This window comes from Pinus tabuliformis, chromosome X (assembly GCF_031772625.1).
Source record: "Pinus tabuliformis cultivar Carrire ecotype Pingquan chromosome X, CPIR1, whole genome shotgun sequence".
Classification (NCBI taxonomy): Eukaryota; Viridiplantae; Streptophyta; class Pinopsida; order Pinales; family Pinaceae; genus Pinus; species Pinus tabuliformis.
The window spans coordinates 1,198,417,416-1,198,437,500 of record NC_142308.1 but is presented as its reverse complement, the minus strand read 5'-3'; positions in this window follow the sequence as shown (position 1 = coordinate 1,198,437,500).

The following is a 20,085-nucleotide window of genomic DNA, read 5'->3' as shown; positions in this document are numbered from 1 at the left end:
ATCATAAATCTCGGTTGGAATAGTAATCCACACTCCATCATCATCCTCAACCTCCCTAATGACTGTCACATATGTCTCAACATATGAATCCTGCATCGCCCTAGGCATACTTAGTGTAGATACATATTGCACCTTCACTTCCCTTCCATGCTAGTGAGTAGGTAAAGTCCACTTCCATGTGTCTCCAATCAACATAATCTCGTCACAAAAGGGGACAACAATTTCCTTGTTTCCCTTTAGAAAATCCTGCCCCAATATCATGTCAAAGTCATTCATCTCCATCACCGTGAAGTCCAAACAACCCTTCCAATCTGCAATTTGAACTAGCCCTTCACCTGCCAATCCTAACACTTTAGCCTTTGAGTTCACTACCTTGACCTCCACATTCGTTGGAGGAATCTGCAACCCAACTTAATTTGTTGGCCCTGTGGTCATAAATTTATGTGTGCCACCTGTGTCCACCAAGGCTTGGATGGTTCTTCCATGAATCTCCAAGTTACGAAACCCCAAACTGTGCAACCAATTTTTCTTTTCCTCCAAAATTCCAGTTTGCATACATCTTTGGTCTCTACAACATTCTATTCTACTAGCTCTGAAACCATTTGTCATGGCCCCAAATTAGTTTTCCCATTTGGAGTGTTGTGCGACACCAGCTAAACATTCATACTTAGTTTTTTTCTTCATGTTTTCTGGACTACACCTACAAAAATCATCTTTAATTTTCTCCATTGTTAGTTATGTGCAGAATATTATAACATTATAACAGTACCAACAATGTATAGAAAGCCCAACATGAGATAGAAAATTTTATAATTTCATTTATAAAATTCTGATGTACATAATTTACAAATATTCATTGGGAGGTCAGCTCACTGAACTCGACCTCTACCCATTTTATATACAATTCTGCATTCTACCCGAACTATCGTTCAACTCGCCCTACCTACTGTGTCATTGTCCACACATTCATAGGTGCCCACCAAACGTTGATCATAGTCCTTCCCGCTTCACGCTCTATCCCATCACCCACCGCGTGGCCCCGTCGTAACTGTGCCACAACCCGCCTCAACACCCTGTCGTGCCAACCAGTTGCACTGAACACTACCACTATGCCTGCCGCAACCTAGGTTTGTAGTCTTCTCTCTCTACGACGACCACCTGACCTGTTGAAATTCGCAACGGTGTAATCTGGTCCACCTGTCCTATCGACTCATACATGTTTCCTCTACTACGGTTCTTCATTTTTGTTTCTCGCTGAACTCTCCAACTCTTTGCACTACAAACTTGTTGTGTTGTTTGATGATCATCCTCCTCCTAACTTTGCCAACTCATATATATACTCTCAGTTGGTTGGAGAAATGAAGGGTCGTGTCACTTGGTGGTGTCAGCCCACCAGGCCAACCCATCACATATTCCAAGTGCATTCACTACATCGGCTCACCCACATACGTTCACCCACCGCCATTACAGTTCTCCACACATCGACCCAAATGTCGTTCAACACTTAGTCGCATCTCCTTGTTCATCGCAATTTGGTTTGTGTGTGTCAGGTGTGCATCCTTGTCACACATCACCAAGTTGCTGCCCATGTTGAGTTGCCTAGGTGCTTGCCTGCCCGCACACCCATGTTGGGTTTCTCAGTCATTCCCACCCATCGAACAACTTCCCATCACACATGGGTTGTGCTCATGTCACGTTTTGGTTATGTGCGCTCGTGAGGGGTACTCGACTCACCTGAGGGTGGTGATGTTAAGTCAAGGTCCTAATGGAGGGCATCCCAGTGTCTGAAAATGATTTGAATTGGATCATTCTATTTTTTCTCATCCATCGTGATGCATTTCGAGTGGAAAACATGGAGGAATCACCTCACAGGTCTATTTTTACTAGTGGGGCCTAGTTTGGCGAAATGGGGTCTGAAACCTTTCGGGAGCGTTTTGAGGCATAAAACGACATTTTTTGGATTAAAATTTTCCAACATTTTTTTTCAAATTTTCATGATATTCTACACACATAGAGCTTTCCAACGACGCATGAATCGCATCAATCAGAGTTTGTATGAAAAAGTTATGCCACTTAGACGTTTACCTTCCTGTTTTCACACCTATAGCTTGAGAGAATGTCGTGTCAGCCTCCATTATTCATGGAAAAGGGGCTAGCCAAGTGTTTGTGATGTAAAATACTATAGAAGAGTCTATTTTGTAACTCTAGTTAAGAGTTGATGTAGTCAAACATAACCACTAGTAGGCTATCGGGTTGTGTTATAACTCAGCCACTAGGAGGATGAGGCATTCCATTCTTTCAAGGACATTTTATTCCATAGTTGAGCAAAGATAGTTAGGGGAGATAGGAGGTAGAGCACATGGAGAGAATTTGTTGACTATAGCATCCCATGGTCAACATACATTACTTCTTTGTATCTCCAACGATATTTCTAGACAGAGAAAGAGAGCGAAGCAACCTCACCTTCTAGTTGGGTTTTCTCCCAAAGGGGTTTCCTAGAAATCATATCTGTTAGGTCCCTATACTACTAGTGTAACCCATTATTGTTATTAGTGCAACCCCTTTATTGTATTTTTGTGCCCATATAATCCCCATGTTGTTATTATTGTGGCCCATAGAATTCCACTATTGTTATTGTTGTGCCCCTACAATATTATTGTTATGTAGGCTCTGATTGTATTGGGACCCCTTAGACTCCTATATATAGAAATGAGGTCTTGTCATTTGTATCATATAATAATTGTTCATTTGTGTAATGTAAAGTAGGTTTTCCCCTTGGAGAGGCTGATTTGAAGTCATTGATCCATCTTTTCTATCCTTTTGTGTGCTAGTTTCATAACATTTGGTATCAGAGTTTTGGATTCTAGGGTTTCACTACTTCAAATAGGTCATCGTGGCATATTTTCTATAAAAAAAATTATACAAAGCCTCAGAAGCTGAAATTAAAACTCATTTGAGCCAAAATCATGATGAACCTCATGACCACATTTCAAATCTTGGCTCGATATATTTTCAAATATACGAACTGAGGAAATTGGGTTTTTACAGGCTCCCAAATTTGATCTCAAACAGGTCACATTTGGGAAAATCGTCATAACTTTCTCTTTGAGCATCAGCTCAAAATTTTGTCAGAAGTTACAGAAAGAGGACGGATTGTAGTTTTCTATGTATCCCTTTTAGGTGCAATGGTCGAAACATTGACATGTGGAACTTCCTACAAGTTCACTCCACTGAAAGTATATAATCAGGGCATCTTGGGATATTAGGAATAACTACTTCTTGGAGAATCCGATTTTGATCAGACTAGTGGCATTAGAAAGAGGAAGAAGAGGGCTACCATATGTCATAATTTCAAACCTTGGAGATCTGAAATTTCAAAGATACAACAAATTCAAGATCGAGCTCCTAAAAGAAAGAAAAAGAATGACTCGAATCAAGAAAATAGAAACACCTAATAATCCATATTGGAGGGATGATTTGAATGATGTGATCGAAGATATGATCAATAAGATAAATGGTATAGAAGAAAAATTGAATGGCAACATGGAATATTTGAAGAAAGACATGGAAGTTTTGAAGGAAGTTGGGACAAAGTCACTACAACAAAGGATTCCTAATGCCGAAAAGGTAGTAGAGAAAACTCATAATGACAAAAAAATAAATGTTAATCATGATTTCATAGACTGTAACGTTGGATTGAAGACCCACCATATTCCAAATATATATATGAGGAAATTTGATGGCATGGATCCAATAACTTAGATACTAATACGGAGCAATATTTTGATCTACATGATGTGAAACCACCACAAAAGGTAAGTATTACATCTTTATATTTAGAATTGAATCAGTTTGTATGGTACAAAGGGATTTCTTCTCGTAAACCATTTGTCACCTGGTCAATTTTCATGGAGGAAATAATAACACATTATGAGGATACAAAGAGAAAAACCTTCTTTAGCCGATTGATAAATCTCAAACAAAAGGGTTCAGTGGCAGAGCATATTGAGGACTTCCAAAAATTGAATATAAGGGTAAATGATATTACAAAGAAGCATATGATTGAATTTTTCATAGGGAATTTAAATGATAACATCCAACATGAGGTTTTCCTTTAGGAACTTGATTCAGTGTAGAAGGCGCACAGGTTGGCAAGAAAAATTGAAAGAAAAATTATGGCAACAAGGAAGCCTACCACTCATAACTATAAATATGGAGGTGTTGTTGCTCCTAGCCTTTCCACACCTACAAGGTTGACAACATAACAATTGGAAGAAAAAAGAGAAAAAGGGCTTTGTTACAATTGTGATAGAAAATACACTAAAGTTCATAAGTGTGCTGAGAAAAAATTAACTTACATAGATGGAGAAAAGGAGAAAGAAAAGGAACAAGAAACATCAACATAAGAGGATATACACCAAGAACCAATATCAGAGAAAGAAGAAAATAATTTGACCATATCTTGTAATGCATTGACATGAATTACCACTCCTCAAACTCTCAAGATAGAAGGGTGTATCAAGAAGAAAAAGGTAATAGTGTTGATTGATTCAGGTAGTACCCGTAATTTAATTCATTGTAAGATAGCCAAGGAATTGAATTTCTTCCTATATCCAGCACTAGAGTCTCAAGTAATGGTTGCAAATGGAGGAACCATAAATTTCTCTAGAAAGTGCCATGATATCAAGCTATCCATGGGAGAATATGTAATGAATAGTTCAATGCTTTCCATTCCAATGGGTGGGGCTGATGTTGTACTAGGAGTCCAAAAGCTACAATCCTTGGGTACGATAGCCTTTAATTTTCAAGAACTTTCCTTGAAATTTTTTTGGGAAGGAAAGGAAGTTGAATTAAGGGGTATCATAGGGAAACAAGGAAATATAATCATCTCTAACTGCATGAAAATTTTTCTAAACAAAGAACAACTGGGCGTAATTTCACAATTATGTTCAGTAGAGGTTCCCACATCGAAATCATCTATTTCTCCAGATCTCCAAAAAAATTTGGACAATCATTCCAGGATATTTGAGACTGCCAAAGCCCTCCCACCTATTCATGATCATGATCATGCTATTCATTTGATTTCAAGAAGTGTTCCCCCAAACATCAGGCCTTATAGATATCCATATGCCCAAAAGTGTGAAATTGAATGCATGGTTGCAGAAATGCTAGAGGTTGGTATAATTCAACCTAGTCAAAGTTATTTCTCTACTCTAGTAGTATTGGTACACAAGAAGGATGGATCATGGCGCATGTGCCTGAATTACAGGTATATCAACAAGCTTACTATTAAAGATAAATTTCAAATTCATGTCATTGATGAATTATTGGATGAATTACATGGAGAAATTTACTTCACCAAGTCAGATCTTCATTCAAGATATCATCAAATCATAATTAAGGCTAAAAAGATTCAAAAAACAAGATTTAGTACTCATGAGGGTCATTATGAATTCTTGGTCATGCCTTTTGGCCTTACCAATGCACCTTCTACATTTCAAGGTTTAATGAATTCTATTTTCAAACCCATCCTTAGAAAATTCATGTTCGTATTTTTTGATGATATATTAATCTACAACAAGTCTTATAAGGATCATGTTCAACATATTGACAGGGTGCTCAAACTATTGGAGGAGGTTTCAATGGATTTTGTCACAAGCTTACCCAAGCTCGAAGGAAAGAGTATAAAGAGTATCATCATGGTGGTAGTTGATAGACTTACAAAGTATGCACACGTCTGTGCACTATCTTATCCATTTAAAGCTAGTACAATTGCTACTACATTTATGGAAACAATTCAAAAGCTACATGGGAACCCAAATATTACTGTAAGCGACAAAGATCTCATTTTCACTAGAAATATTTGGACATAATTATTTTCTTGTCTAGGTACTCAATTAGCACATAGCTCATCTTATCATCCTCAATATGATGGGAAAACTGAGGTAGTGAACAAATGTTTGGAAGGATATATTCATTTATTTGTATGTGATAAACAGACACAATTGGTCAAGTGGTTGTCTCTGGATGAATGGTGGTATAACACTTCCTTCCATACTACAGAAAAATTGACCCCATTTATGGCACTTTATGGATATCATCCACCGTCCATCACATCATATTTAAAAAAAATACTAAGGTTCAAGAAGTGGAAGATCACATCGAGCATCAAAAACAAGTTCTCAAACTCTTAAAGGATAACCTCACTTTGGCGCAGAATAGAATGATACAACAGGAAAATAAACACTGTAATGAAAGAAGTTTTGATGTAGTTGACTGGGTTTTTCTACGACGACAACCATAAAATCAAATGTCCCTCAAGCATGCTAAGAAGGATAATAATCTATCACCAAAGTATTATGGTCCATACAAGGTGTTACAAAAAATTGGTACTATGGCATACAAATTGGAGCTTCCTGCATCTTCCCAAGTGCACCCAGTTTTCCATGCTTCATGCTTCAAGAAGTTTATAGGTGGGCAGATCCAAGTTCAAACAATATGTCTAGAACTTGACAAGGAAGGAAAAATCATATTGGAACCTGAAGTAGTCAGAGAAACAATAAATTGATAGCTATGAAATTGATCAATTTCAGAGTATCTCATCAAGTGGAAGAACTTACCCGCTGAAGATTCCACATGAGAGGATGAGAATTTTATATAAAAGAATCCAAAACTACTCAAGCATTGAGGACAACACTTTTTGAAGGAGAGGGGCATGTTAGGTCCCTATACTACTAGTGTAATCCCTTATTGTTATTAGTGCAACCCCCTTATTGTATTACTGTGCCCATATAGTCCCCTTGTTGTTATCATTGTGCCCCATGGAAGCCCACTATTGTTATTGTTGTGTCCCTACAATAATATTGTTATGTAGGCTTTGATTGTATTGGGACACCTTAGACTCCTGTATATAGAAATGAGGTCTTGTAATTTGTACCATTCAAGAGTTGTTCATTTCTGTAATGTAAAGGAGATTGCCCCCTCGAAGAGGCTACTTTTGAAGTCGTTGATCTATCTTTTTCTATATTTTTGTGACCTAATTTCATAGCAATATCTTGTGTATTATATGTGTGTGAGCTTATTTAATCATTCTCTACTTTTCCCCTTGATTTACTTTTACATGCATGCACTAATTATAGTTAACTTTACAGATCTAGAAATTAAATGAAATTGTCATAGTGTATGATCTTAGCTTCTTAATATAATATTATCAGATCTATTGTGACAAATTGTCCAGTGGAATATCCACGATAGTTTACAGATAAATGAAAAAGCAGGCTTAGTATATGCCACCATTCAATCACTCAAGGATGATAGAACGAACTGCGAAATACAAGGTAGACCAAAAAAAATCCACTGCCCCAATAAGGAGACAGTGCACCCTAACGTTATGGGGAAGAAACGAGATTCGATCAAAGAGCCTCAATCCCAACATTCGAAGTGAAACCACCTGGGTAGAGTGTTGGCTTATATGGGCCTGACCCAGGTTCAAAAGAGTTATTTAGCCAAACAAATCCCGCAGCTATCGACCCTTTTGGCAATATCCCGCAGAGCGCGGACTGAGGTCTCACCCGAGGTAGTAGGGGAGGGTGCTGGAACTAGGTTTCCGCACCCTTGGGATGTCTAGATGTATTCTTGAGGCTTTGCGCACCGTTCTACAGCCTCGCGCTGCTCTACTTCCATGCAGATCCAAAACAAAGCTAATACTAATTATTAATTTCTTGATGAGGTATTATAAATCATATCTACTTAGCAGGGTCTTTAAGCAAACATTTATCAGATTTAACCAGTTCACGCACTCTGAATAAACTCATATTCACATATATTCATAACATAAGTAGATGTGCATAGATAAAACAATTATATTAACCATACAAAAAGCCAGATCTGCGATACTTCAGAATTAACATAGAATTACAGAAGCAACTTATCTTTATTTCCACTTTATCACCAATACATCCAAATCTGCCCTGCGCACTCAGCTGTAGGGGTCTACGCACATAGTTGTGGACTCTACTAGGCCTCTGTGCACATAGCTGTAGAGCCTCTATCCACTACCCAATACCCTCGACTCGGACTTACAGACGCTCCAAAACTCCTTAGCTCATGCACCCATTACAGTTTAGATCATTCATCATCCCAAAAACTAGCTAACTCTAACCATAGAGCCTCGCTCTATTTATACATTTCCCTAGACCGCAATCCATGGGTGGGCCAACTCAGCTTTCATTTCCTTTACATTATTTTCAAGCGGGCTACCCTTTGACTCGACCTTTTACATTTCGCACTCTGCATATTTCGTATTTTTACAATATTTTTACCCTAACTTCTAGGCTTTTAGACCCAAAATTGTTACGCAGGACCTCCACTACCCAACAGTCCTCCAACATAATCATCGTGAATCTTCCTGACTCACTCGTTGGTGCGGTGAGACGTGCTTCCTTGGCTTTGCAGTTCACCTCCCTTAGAGTGATTCTCGTCGTCCTGCTGCTTCTTCATTGTCTCCTGCAACACTTCGTCCAGATCCTGCTTCATTGTCACTACCATTTCTCACAACTGATAATGCTCATTTTGCTCTGCCCGGTTAACATAGAACACCCCCTCGTAGGATTTTAGCTCTAGTGGGGGAGCCACCTACGGGACTGCCTTGTACCACCACAGCCACTTACTACCTTCGTATCTGCTCTTCGCACAGTCTGCTGTAGCTTGTGTTGCAATTTTGCAAGACCATTGGTGTTGTTCGTGAGATCCCAATCCTCAAGGTACCTCAGAAAAAACTTATTAACTGCATTTCTACCAGTGGTATCCATCTTTCCATCCTTTCTCTTTTATTTTGTAGTTTGTCAGCCCACCCATGAGCGAGGCCATGGCATCCGAACCAATTCTGCTTCATGTTTGCCCTTTTCCGGTACATCCCCTACTGTTGATGTTGAACTCTGTGTGGTGCCCACAACGATCAACACCAGGTTCCTCAAAGAGCCCTGCCTTGCCGTTGGCCATATCACCACCCTTGGGCTTACTCCTTGTGCAGAGGTAATGAATAATTCCATATCGGTACACAGCTTGCATTTTTCAGAAGCATAATTCGCCCTGTGGATGCCCCTATGTGATTTATAAGCGTTTCGAAATTCAAATTCCCTGTCTCCCACCTATTCTGGTGCCTTCGTGTTAAATCTGTGGTAGCTCGTGCCATATCTGGCTGATACCCTTTCTCTTAATTACCCGTTGCCCACTCCCTTTGGCCATAATGTAGACATCTTGTCATGAATAGTAGCAGCAACGGTCACCTCTCCTCTTAGCAACGCAGCAGTGCACTCTGTTCCACGTAACTGTGACCCTTGTGATTGGCCAAATCTACGCGTACCCTGGCAATCGCACACCCTTCCCCTAGACTGCTTTATCATCCCTCGCTCTCTTTCAACTAGTTGGAGTGGTGAGACTATCCTTCAGATGGTTAGTCAGGCGGTCGACCCACCCGTGTAGAGCTTCAGGCGATTGCCATTCACTCTTGCGGGGAAGGGGTCACCATTGAGTTTGGAAAGTTGAACCATGCTCCCATCAGTAACTTCTTTGATGACATAGGGCCCCAACCAATGCATTCGAAGTTTGCCAGGGAATTTCTCGAACTTGCTGTCATATAGTAATACTAAATCATTCTCCTTGAAAGTTCACACCCTGATATGGCGATCATGCCAAGATTTCTCTCGATGTTTCTGGACTTGCTGATGGAATTCTGCCAAAAGCCTCTCCTCCTCTAGTTCTTCTAGCTACACGAGTCATTCCTCCAAAGCCCTGCGATCTTCCATTCCTGTTATTGCCACTATCCATAGACTAGGTACAATGTATTCCATAGGCATAATGACCCCCTTGCCATAGACTAACTGAAAAGGTGTCTAGCCCATTAACTTCTTGTGTGTGGTTCGATATACTCATAGCATAGCAGGGATGCGCAAGTCCCAGTTGTTTCACTGCGTGTAACAGACCTTTGTCAACGCAGTCTCTAGAATTTTGTTGAATGCTTCAATGGTCCCATTCGCTTGTGAGTGATAAGGCGTACTCTGTTGATGATATATCTCGAATTCCTCAATGAGGGCGCTAATCATTTCATTCAGAAAGTGTGTTTCCCGATCGCTCATGAGAATTTTGGGACATCCGAACCTTGTCAGCACGTTCTTGAACAAAAACTTCGCAGCTGTCGCAGTCGTGCAGTCCTTAACCGGTTGTGCCTCTACCCATCAAGTCAAATATTCTATCACAGTGATGATGTAGCGCGTGCCTGTCTTCCCTCGTAGCACAATAGGTCCTATGAAGTCAATTTCCCACTTCTTGAATGGCTGCAGCGTCATCTGTGGCTTGAACGACATTTCATCCTGCCGCGTCGGTTTCCCCGTTTGTTGACATGTGTCACAGGCTCGACAATATGCTTTTGAATCTTGATGCAGAGTGCGCCACCATAATCCTGCACGATGAATCTTCTGGGCTATGGCGCGACCCACATAATGTCCACCAACAACCCCTTCATGTGCTTCAGCTAGGATCTGTCCTCGCTTGAACTCTGGGACATACCTGCGTAGTATTTCATTGTTGCCCATTTTGCAGAGGTGCCCTGCAATCACGGTAAAGTCTGTTGTGGGTATCACTAATTCCTTCTTCTGTTGAATGGAATATCCCTATGGCATGGTTCCTGTAGTTAAGAAATGGATTATATCCTCAAAGTGGCCATCCGCTACGCACACTACATATAGCTATGCATTCGGGAATTTGTCTTCTAAATTTGTGGGCTCTTTGCCAGTCTCAATTTGGAATAGGTGATCCGGTCCTGCGTTTAGACTTCCCCGCTTTACGATGACCTCAAAATCATAATATTGGAATAATAGCAACCACCTACAAATGCGCCCCCCCAACACAAGCTTATTCACTAGGTATTTTAGTGCAGAGTGATCAGTATACATCTTAAAGTGGCCTCCAAGCAGATAGTGGTGGTATTTTTGAAGCATGTATACCATCGCTAATCCCTCTCGCTCAGTAGTGGAGTAATTGTTCTTAGATTTTGACAATCAGCAACTTGCAAATGCAATTGGGTGATCAATTCCCTCTGCTCCTGGTTGAGTAAGTATTGCCCCCAACATAATACCTGACGCATCGACATGCAGATGAGACTTGATGTCCCATTTCGAAAATACCAATATAGGGGTGGATGCCATTTTTCCTTAAGTGTTTCCAGAATTTTGTTGCACTCCTCATTCCAGCAATAAGTAGCATCCTTTTTCAGCAACTGTTCCATTGGAGCCATGATCTAGGTGTAGCTTTTTATGAACTTCTGATAGTAGCCCATGTGTCCCAATGTGGCATGTAGTTGTTAGGCACTTCACGGCGCTTGCAGATTGAGTATGACAGCAATCTTTTCTGGATCCACCATCAGACCTTGCTTACAAACCACATGGCCAAGCAGGTTCCTGAAAGGGACAAGGAAAGTACACTTCTTTAGGTTTAGCACAATCTGATGTCATCAACAAGTATCCAGCATTAACCGTAAGATCGCGATAGGTTGCTTAACCAGTCTGAATATGGTCCAGTCATCAAGATAGACCTCCAAGAACTTGTGGATAAATTCCTTGAATGCAGCTACCACAATGCGTGAGAATATCACCGACACATTCTTTAGTCCAAAGAGCATCACCGTATACTGAAAAAAACCCCATTCTGTGGTGAACGTTGTTTTACTCCTGTCCTCTGGTACAATCTTGATCTGGTGGTATCCTGAGAATCCATCCGTGAAGGAGTAGGCTTCCTGCCTACCCACATTCTCCAGTACCTCATCTGTAAAGGGTGTTGGGAATGGATCGTTAACATGGGCATCATTGAGCTTCCTGAGATCCACGCAAATGTGAATCTCACCCTTCCGTTTCTTCTCCTGCACAACCATCGGACTTCCCCAGTCGAACTCCTCAACTAATTCAATGATTCCTACTGCCAACATCTTGTCCAATTCTTTGCAGACCTTTGCTTTGTATTTTGGATTCAATCGATAGGGTCACTGCTTAACTAGCTTCGCATCTGGCTTCAATGTTATCTTCATCATCCCTAGGTCTCCTAGGATCCCTTTTAGCTTCGTGATTTTTGTTGGGAATAAATCTCGATATTCTAGAAGCAATTCAATGACCTTTTCCACTATGGCGTCATCCCTGTAGTCTCCAAATGTTGCATAATTCGGCTTCTCATCAGTTCCGATATTTACTTGTTTCATTTTCAACGACACTGTGATATCTGGATCTTCAATTTCGGGTACGCACACCTCACAAATCCCCTCTGATTCTGGAATATCGAAGTTTCATGGTTGTCCTTATCATCTTCTACCTAGACATTGTAACATATGAGGGCCTAGCTCAGTTGTTGTGACCAGTCGGGCTGCAGAGTTTCTTCTGGTTCCGGTGGCATTTGAAAATGGAGACTTTCACCAACTATAACGGGTCATCCATAGGATCCATCCATTGATCTTCAAAGAGGAATGTCACCAAAAACCATTCGCGCAATATATCCCACCCCCCTGTGCCGTGTCGAGCTTTGCTTCAGTATACCAGTTTCTAGGAATGACGTCCAGGGTATGATAAAATAAGTGCACCCACTTTGGTTGAGGTTCCTCGCTGTAGGATTTGATCCATTGGGTGAGGTGCACGCATGGGTCATCTCAGCCATCATATTTCTCCATTATGCGTAGTTCCAGCTTTCCAAACCTTATCTTCATCATGCGCCTGTAGTCACAGAAATCTTCGAACGTCCCTTCATGTGTGCCCCACCATCATGTAGGTGTCATGCGCAATGCCCATCTCAACGCATCAAACCGTTGGTGCTCTGGTACCGCGATTTCAAATTTGGTCAGGAATTCATTTATTATTGTCAACCCATCATACATCGGTAGTTTGCAATCTTGGTCCCTCATGTAGTATAGATATTTAGTCACCATATTGCAGTGTAGTGTGGTTACTCCATTCAACCTGTTATGCCACCACTCATCTTCTTCATCTGAATCGGTGGTACAAGACTCTGCATAGCCCTGTGATATTATTCGATCCTCCATTGACATGACCCATCCTTGCCTTTGTGCAGAAATTTTGTAGATATAATCTAATTCGTCGTCACCTTCTTTGTTGCGCATAGGTTCAATGTAGCACGGTCCTTCAGCTAGATCTAGCGGAATGTCTATGTGGAGCGACTTTGTTTCAAATATCATTGTCCACTTCTTTAAATTAATAATCCATTCATGTCGGTGGCCCAGTCTATTCTTCACAATGCAGGATACGACGTACTTTCATCCATGATTTCAATAACTTCAAAGTCTGTCTGAGTACTTGTGCCATCAATATATATCGTAATTCCTTGCAGACTTCTCATGGGTATGATCTTCTGCTAGTTTTCTATCCACAATATGATAGGGGACCATTGTAGAGTGTGCTTACCCATGCTGTCTCAAGTCTATTTGGGCAGTACGTTGGCATTTGAGCCCAAGTCCAGAATGACCTAATCCATCTCATAATCGCTGATCTGCACCGTTAATCGCATTTCGCGCCTAGTCCACAACGCATGTCTTCCCAATTTCCAAACTACGCGAGGTTCACTCCATCCTGCGCATCTATTGATCAATTCTTGTAAGCCTTTAACTTCCCTGTTGTCATGAAGAAATTTTATACATGTCCCTAAAAAGGTAGTTATCATCAAGGGATCCCTGTTCGGCTGAGGTTGATCCCCACTACCTAGGGTAGAGACCTCCATGAATCTCTCCCTAGCTTCTAGATATGTCTCCTTGCCAACCCTTGTGTCTTCCTTACTTAAGTTCCGTTTATTCACTCTTGTGGCCTTTCCAGTTCTTAGTACCATGTTTACTTTGGGGTCTTCATCACGGGGTTTGGACCTCATCATCTGCACGTTTTGGGTCGTTTCTAGTTGCACTGCCATTTTTTCCCGAATCTGGGATATCAACATAGGGAAATCTATCAGCTCATGATCGAATTGCTCACAGTAAGTGCATGAAATTCTAGTTGGGTTGGTACAATCCCACGCGTAATGTCCTGGTCCTCCGCAGTTGTAATAGTTGAGCTACCCGTGACCCCTTCTTGGCCCCATTCCACCCCATCCTCTTCCATGTTCCTAGAACCACCGCATATGATCGCCACGGCTGGATCCTGATCTCGTGCCTCATTATGCATTCTGTAAGCAGGTGACTGGTCCATTAATAATTGATAGCTACGACAATCTCTTTCCTCATGGCCCACCGATCTGTAGAAGTTGCAAAATAGCTGCTGGGGGGTCTAGTTGTATTTTGGTAGTAGATGACAGTTATCTGTGTTATGCTTCCCTCCCACCTGACAAATTGTGCACCAGAGCGGGGTTGTCGCGCTTGGCCCTGCCTGTGTCTCTGGTCATAATGCTATTGGTCCCCCCATTGCCACATAACTCGCAATGACCAGGCAGTGATCTTTATCATGCCCCTGGCCTCTGCACTTTATACACCATACTTCCTCTCGCATTGTTGGTTGGGGTGCCTGGTCCTGTTTTAATTTCTTCATTTCCAAACACAAGTTTTGTATCTATGCTTGGATCTGCTGAACTCCCAACCCCGCATCCTGTAACGGAGTCTCGTGCAACCTCATCGTTGTCTCCAATGCTTCAGCCTGGGTTGAGATCTTTTGTTGTGACAAAGCCACCCTCAGATGTGGTATCAATGATGCCACAAACCAAGCGCAGTGTTGTGCATCCAACAGTGTCATGTTTGCTTCGCAGATGGTACTTTTCAATCTTTGATCCAGGTCCCACGGGGTTTCACCAAGCATCATCACGATCTCCTTGAACCCTATGATCGACTTTGTTTCCAACTTCGGTCGACTAAATTCTCTCTTCAGTTCGGTCCAAATCTTTGCCGTCCCTGCGGTCAGGTGATTGCTTGAGTACTTTATGTACCATGTCAACGCTCAGTCCTGCAGCATGCTTACTAGAGTAGCCTTTCTGATATTATCGTCTGTAATTCTGTGTGCGTCCCATACCAATGTTACCACAAACGAAAATTGTTTTGGATCTTCACTTCCTGCCCTCTTGAATACTGGCAGCTGGATCGCACTCATCATTTTCAACCTCTGGTTAGAGTGTTGATGTACTCTAAACTCCTACGGCTCCTGATCCCTTTGATCCTTAACTTCTTCCTTTATAGAGTTCCAGTGTCCCAACATCAGACACCCCTTAGGCAGATCCCGGTCTCGGCAAAGGAACCATTTGTTGGCTTATATGGGCCTGACCCAGGCTCAGAAGAGTTATTTATCCAAACAAATCCCATAGCTACCGGCCCTTTCAGCAACAGCCCGCGGAGAGCGGACTGAGGTCTCACCCAAGGTAGCATGGAGGGTGCTGGAACCAAGTTTCCACACCCTTGGGATGTCTAGATGTGGTCTGGAGGCTTCACGTACCATTCTATAGCCTCACGCTGCTTTGCTTCCGTGCAGATTCGAAGCAGAGCTGATACTAATTATTACTTTATTGATGAGGTATTATAAATCAGATCTACTTAGTAGGGTCTTTAAGCAAACATTTATCAGATTTAACTAGTTCGCGCACTCTGAATAAATTCATATTCACATATATTCATAACATAAACAAATGTGCATAAATCAAACAGTGTTATTAACCATACAAAAATCCAGATCCGCGATAATTCAGGCTTAACACAGAATTATAGAAGCAACTTATCTTTATTTCCACTTTATCACTAATACATCCAAATATTCCTTGCGCACTTAGCTGCAGGGATCCGCGCACACAACTGCGGACTCTACTAGGCCTCTATCCACTACCCAATACCCTCGACTTAGACTTAGAGATGCTCCAAAACTCCTTAGCTCATGCACCCATTATAGTTCAGATCATTCATCATCCAAAAAAATAGCTAACTCTAACCATAGAGCCTCGCTCTATTTATACATTTCCCTGGACCACGATCCATGGGCAGGCTGCCTCAACTTTCATTTATTTTACATTATTTTTGGGCGGACTACCCTTTGACTCGACCTTTTACATTTTGCGCTCCGCATATTTTGGAGTTTTACAATATTTTTACCCTAATTTATAGGCTTTCAGACCCAAAATTGTTATGCGGGACCTCGACTACCCAACATAGAGTAGATATACCTTGCTTAGAGAGGTGATTTTCCCTCATATTCTTTTGTTTGAATATATGATAGAAATTTACTAAGAGGAATCAACCCTTCATGGAGGAAATTTTCTCCATCGAGTGCTAAAGAGACTAGAAAAAGAGAGACTGAGATCCCATAGCCCAGTCTATGGTCACTTTCAAGTCTCCAGCAATGACCAACTCATGCACAAGAATCCTTAGAGCACAATTAAGACTAACCTAAAGGGCTAACACTTCATCTCGCATGTTGTTGCTAGATCCGCCGCTCCAGAAGGAGTAGAGTCAATAAGGGGACAAAAAGATAACCACACTACATCCACACACTCCATGTGCAAATGCACTGTCAAATTATCCAACAGGATATATATGATCCAAATGCTTGTAAACGCAACAACTCTTGGAGAATTTGGGGATGAAAAGACCTAGCTCCGAAAAATATTCAACAATAATGAGAGAGGTAGCACACAAATCGAGGATAAAATCCTCAAAGATGCAAGCATTCTAGCTGCCTAAAAAAACCCCAAAAAATATAGACCGGAATGGCTCTATATGGCAGAAATCAAGCGACCAAATATTTAATGTAGGAGAAAATAGATGATATGATCAACAAGAAATTGATCATGAGCAGAGAGGTAACTTCCTCCCAGGCAGAGAGAGTGAAGGGAAACCCAGAAAAATGTGAGACACTACCTCATTGGAAAATTTGCAAAGAGGGTAAATGCCCAACCCAAAAAAGCCCCTCATAGCTAAGTTGTCCCAAGTTAAGACTCAAAGGAAGAAGAAAATAGACGATCTAATTGACAAGAAATTGATCATGAGCGGAGATGTAACTTCCTCCCAGATAAAGAGAGCAAAAGGGAAGCCCAGAAAAATGTGAGACGCTACCTCACTATCAGATTTACAAAGAGGGCAGATATCCAGCCCAACAAAGCCCATCTCAACTAAGTTGTCCCAAGTTAATAATCGATTGTGAACTACTAGCTAGATGAAACATTTTAGTTTTTCCAGAACCTCCCAATGCCACATCCAAACAAGCCACTTGGAGAGGGGGTTAGGCAGAGAATGACCAAAGATATAAAAGTATGCCTCATTCGTAGAGACATCTGAAGCCTATGAAGTTCCACCCCAAGTAATTTGGTCCTTATTATCAAAAGGATAAATATCTTCTTGAGTACGGTGTGAACAATAGGAGTCCCATCCAGCTAAGGCCGCAGCTCCAGATCTTTAGCTTGGCACCAAAATGTGGAATGCAACCCATCACTCAGAACAGAGCCAATGTGAGAAAGCATGATCAATCCATGATAGTGTAGATGGAGCATCATAGGTAGGGAGAGAGTGTGGTTGCCATCTATGCCAGCCAAAGAATCCAAGCCAATCATGATTTTGTTTCCTCTTCCAACATCCCATTGGAGGTTGCTACAGAACCATGGGTGAACTTTAATCATGCTTTGACAAACAAAGGAAGCTTGTCGCTTGACTGGGGCTCCGACCTTGATCCAATCTTCCAACATAGCATTATCCAGGTATTTTTCGTTCATGATTTTCTCCCATATACCTTGACCAAGCAAATCCCTCGATAGGTTTGAAATGGGAAGGCCTCCATTAAAGAAATGTGTTGTGGCTAAATCTGGCACCTTATGGAATAGGCATTGCATAGGAGATAGAAAGCCTCCTAGAGACAACCTCTAGGTTGATTGTAGACAAGTGCCTAGGAAATCTTAAATAGAGGAGTGCATGAAAGGTTATATATCAGGGGTTTTGAGCACTCCAATTGTCACGTAAAAAGGTAATACGAAGGGATTGGTTTAATAAGTCTTCACTGAGGTAGATTCAAGCCACCTCATGGATCCAAATGTTGGGGGCATATCGGGATAATCTCAAAGAGAAATGGCTTCTTCATCTGGTGGCTGACACACATAAATGAGATAACTTAAAATTGAAGTCATAGTAATGATGGAGAGGAGGAAAGGAAGGAGGGAAAAAGATGCATAGGGTTGTAACAAACATAATCGTAAGAAGCAATGTTCCAGCAGAAAGTGGAATTTGATGGACAAGGATGTAAAAAACACAAAATCCTAAACTATTGTTTTCTAGTGGAATGATAGAAATAGAGGCGTGCAAAAGAAGGTTTCAGATCAAACACGACATGGGTATCATTCTCTGCCAAAGCTAACATAGATCTGGGCTAATACAAGTCCTACAAGTTAATCAAATACACAAGTAAATCTGTAATTTTATAGGTACTGCAATGCTAGTGAATAACACATGTAGCTCTATGATAAGCATAGGTATTGTCTTCTCTGAGTAGCTAAGATAAATCCATAGATTGAAGAGGAACCAACTAAATTCATTATACTATTTCAAAGGAATAAAAACATAGATGAAATTAGATTATCGAGAGGAACATACTGCACATTAATCATGCTTGGAATCAATAGGTAAACATCATTTATCTCAAAGGGTCCAAATAACCAGTCCATGCATTCAGCACAATATCAGTGAAGCCCCTATGATTAAACATATTAGAACCAAATGGAATCATAGAACTTAGACCCTGCAGGTGAGAAATTCCGAAACCTTCTCTAAGTATTTCTTTCCCATATTTATCTGGAGAGGGGAGCGAGAACATTCATTACAGCAAAATATCTCTAGTCTATACTTAATTGTCGGGTCGACTAGTTGTCTTAGTCATAAATGGCTCTATGGCCCAAACTATTACAGAATTAAATGCCTCAGGAAAGGAGGCATGTTACAATACACCAAATAAATAACCATAATATGCAAAATATACAAAGATCTCCTTGCCCATCATGTGATCATCTCTGCTACAGGAGTTATTCTACTTAAGGCATGGATTCCTCCACTGCTTCACCAACGTCTATATTTTCTACCTTTATTTCCTTCAGCACTAGCTGTCGCGCTGTGTCACAGTGTGCTTCTTTTGGATAAGCCCATCTCGTGCTTTGAATGCACCACCTTTTCTTCTTAAAACCACAGTTGTTGACCCATCACACCCTTTAAACCTTTGTCTAGCACTATCAGTGCCTTGATGTAGTGTAATAATGAAGTCTCTTAGCCACGAAATTTTTACCTCTAAAATAGGTGAAACAAGCACTTTTTGATTTCCCCTTAGCCCCTCTTTATTATAGCCCCTTTTGTGATTCTCCTCATATGACTGGGGGTTGGAACCAGGGGCTTAGCCCTTTGGGCGCTAAGGCTTTCAACTGCTGCTCAGGGGCCTTTTCCTTTGTAACTTGAAATGCCTTTGATAGCCCCTTAGACCCCACTGTTCGATATCCTGGATGCAAAAACCTTATCAAATAGATCGCAATAACTTATCGGATCCAGGTTCCTTTTCCTTTGTTACTCAAAACCCTGCATCCTAACACTAAATTCCCTTTTCCTTAAGTTTCAGCCCTAGGCAGCTGTAATCGCCGATATGTGGGATGATGTCATCGTTTCCATGTGTCACCCTATGAGTAGTGACACATGTCACCTAGAAATGTGCCTATAGGACCCCTCAAAACATTGAAATGCCTTGACATGTGTCCATTCGTACGCCACATCAATATCCATACTACCACATCACTAATGACATATGTTGCCTTGTCATCTATGAGTACCAATGATATGCCACATGTAGCCCCTTGCAAGAGAGAGAAAAAGGCTTGCTCGGCCCTATTTTCACATGCATTTCCTTTGTTAATGAATTTTGGCCCTCCTCAACAACATTGGATTAAATCACAAGATCAAAATTTTTCCATAGTTTAGAGTGGTGACCCCACCGATCTCCGATAATGGGGGATTGTGGGATGTAGGATTACAGGATTTTCCATCACCGATATGCCATACCACCATGTGGAGGAGAGAGAAGGGGGTGGTCTAGTCCCGTTTTTTCATGAATTGCC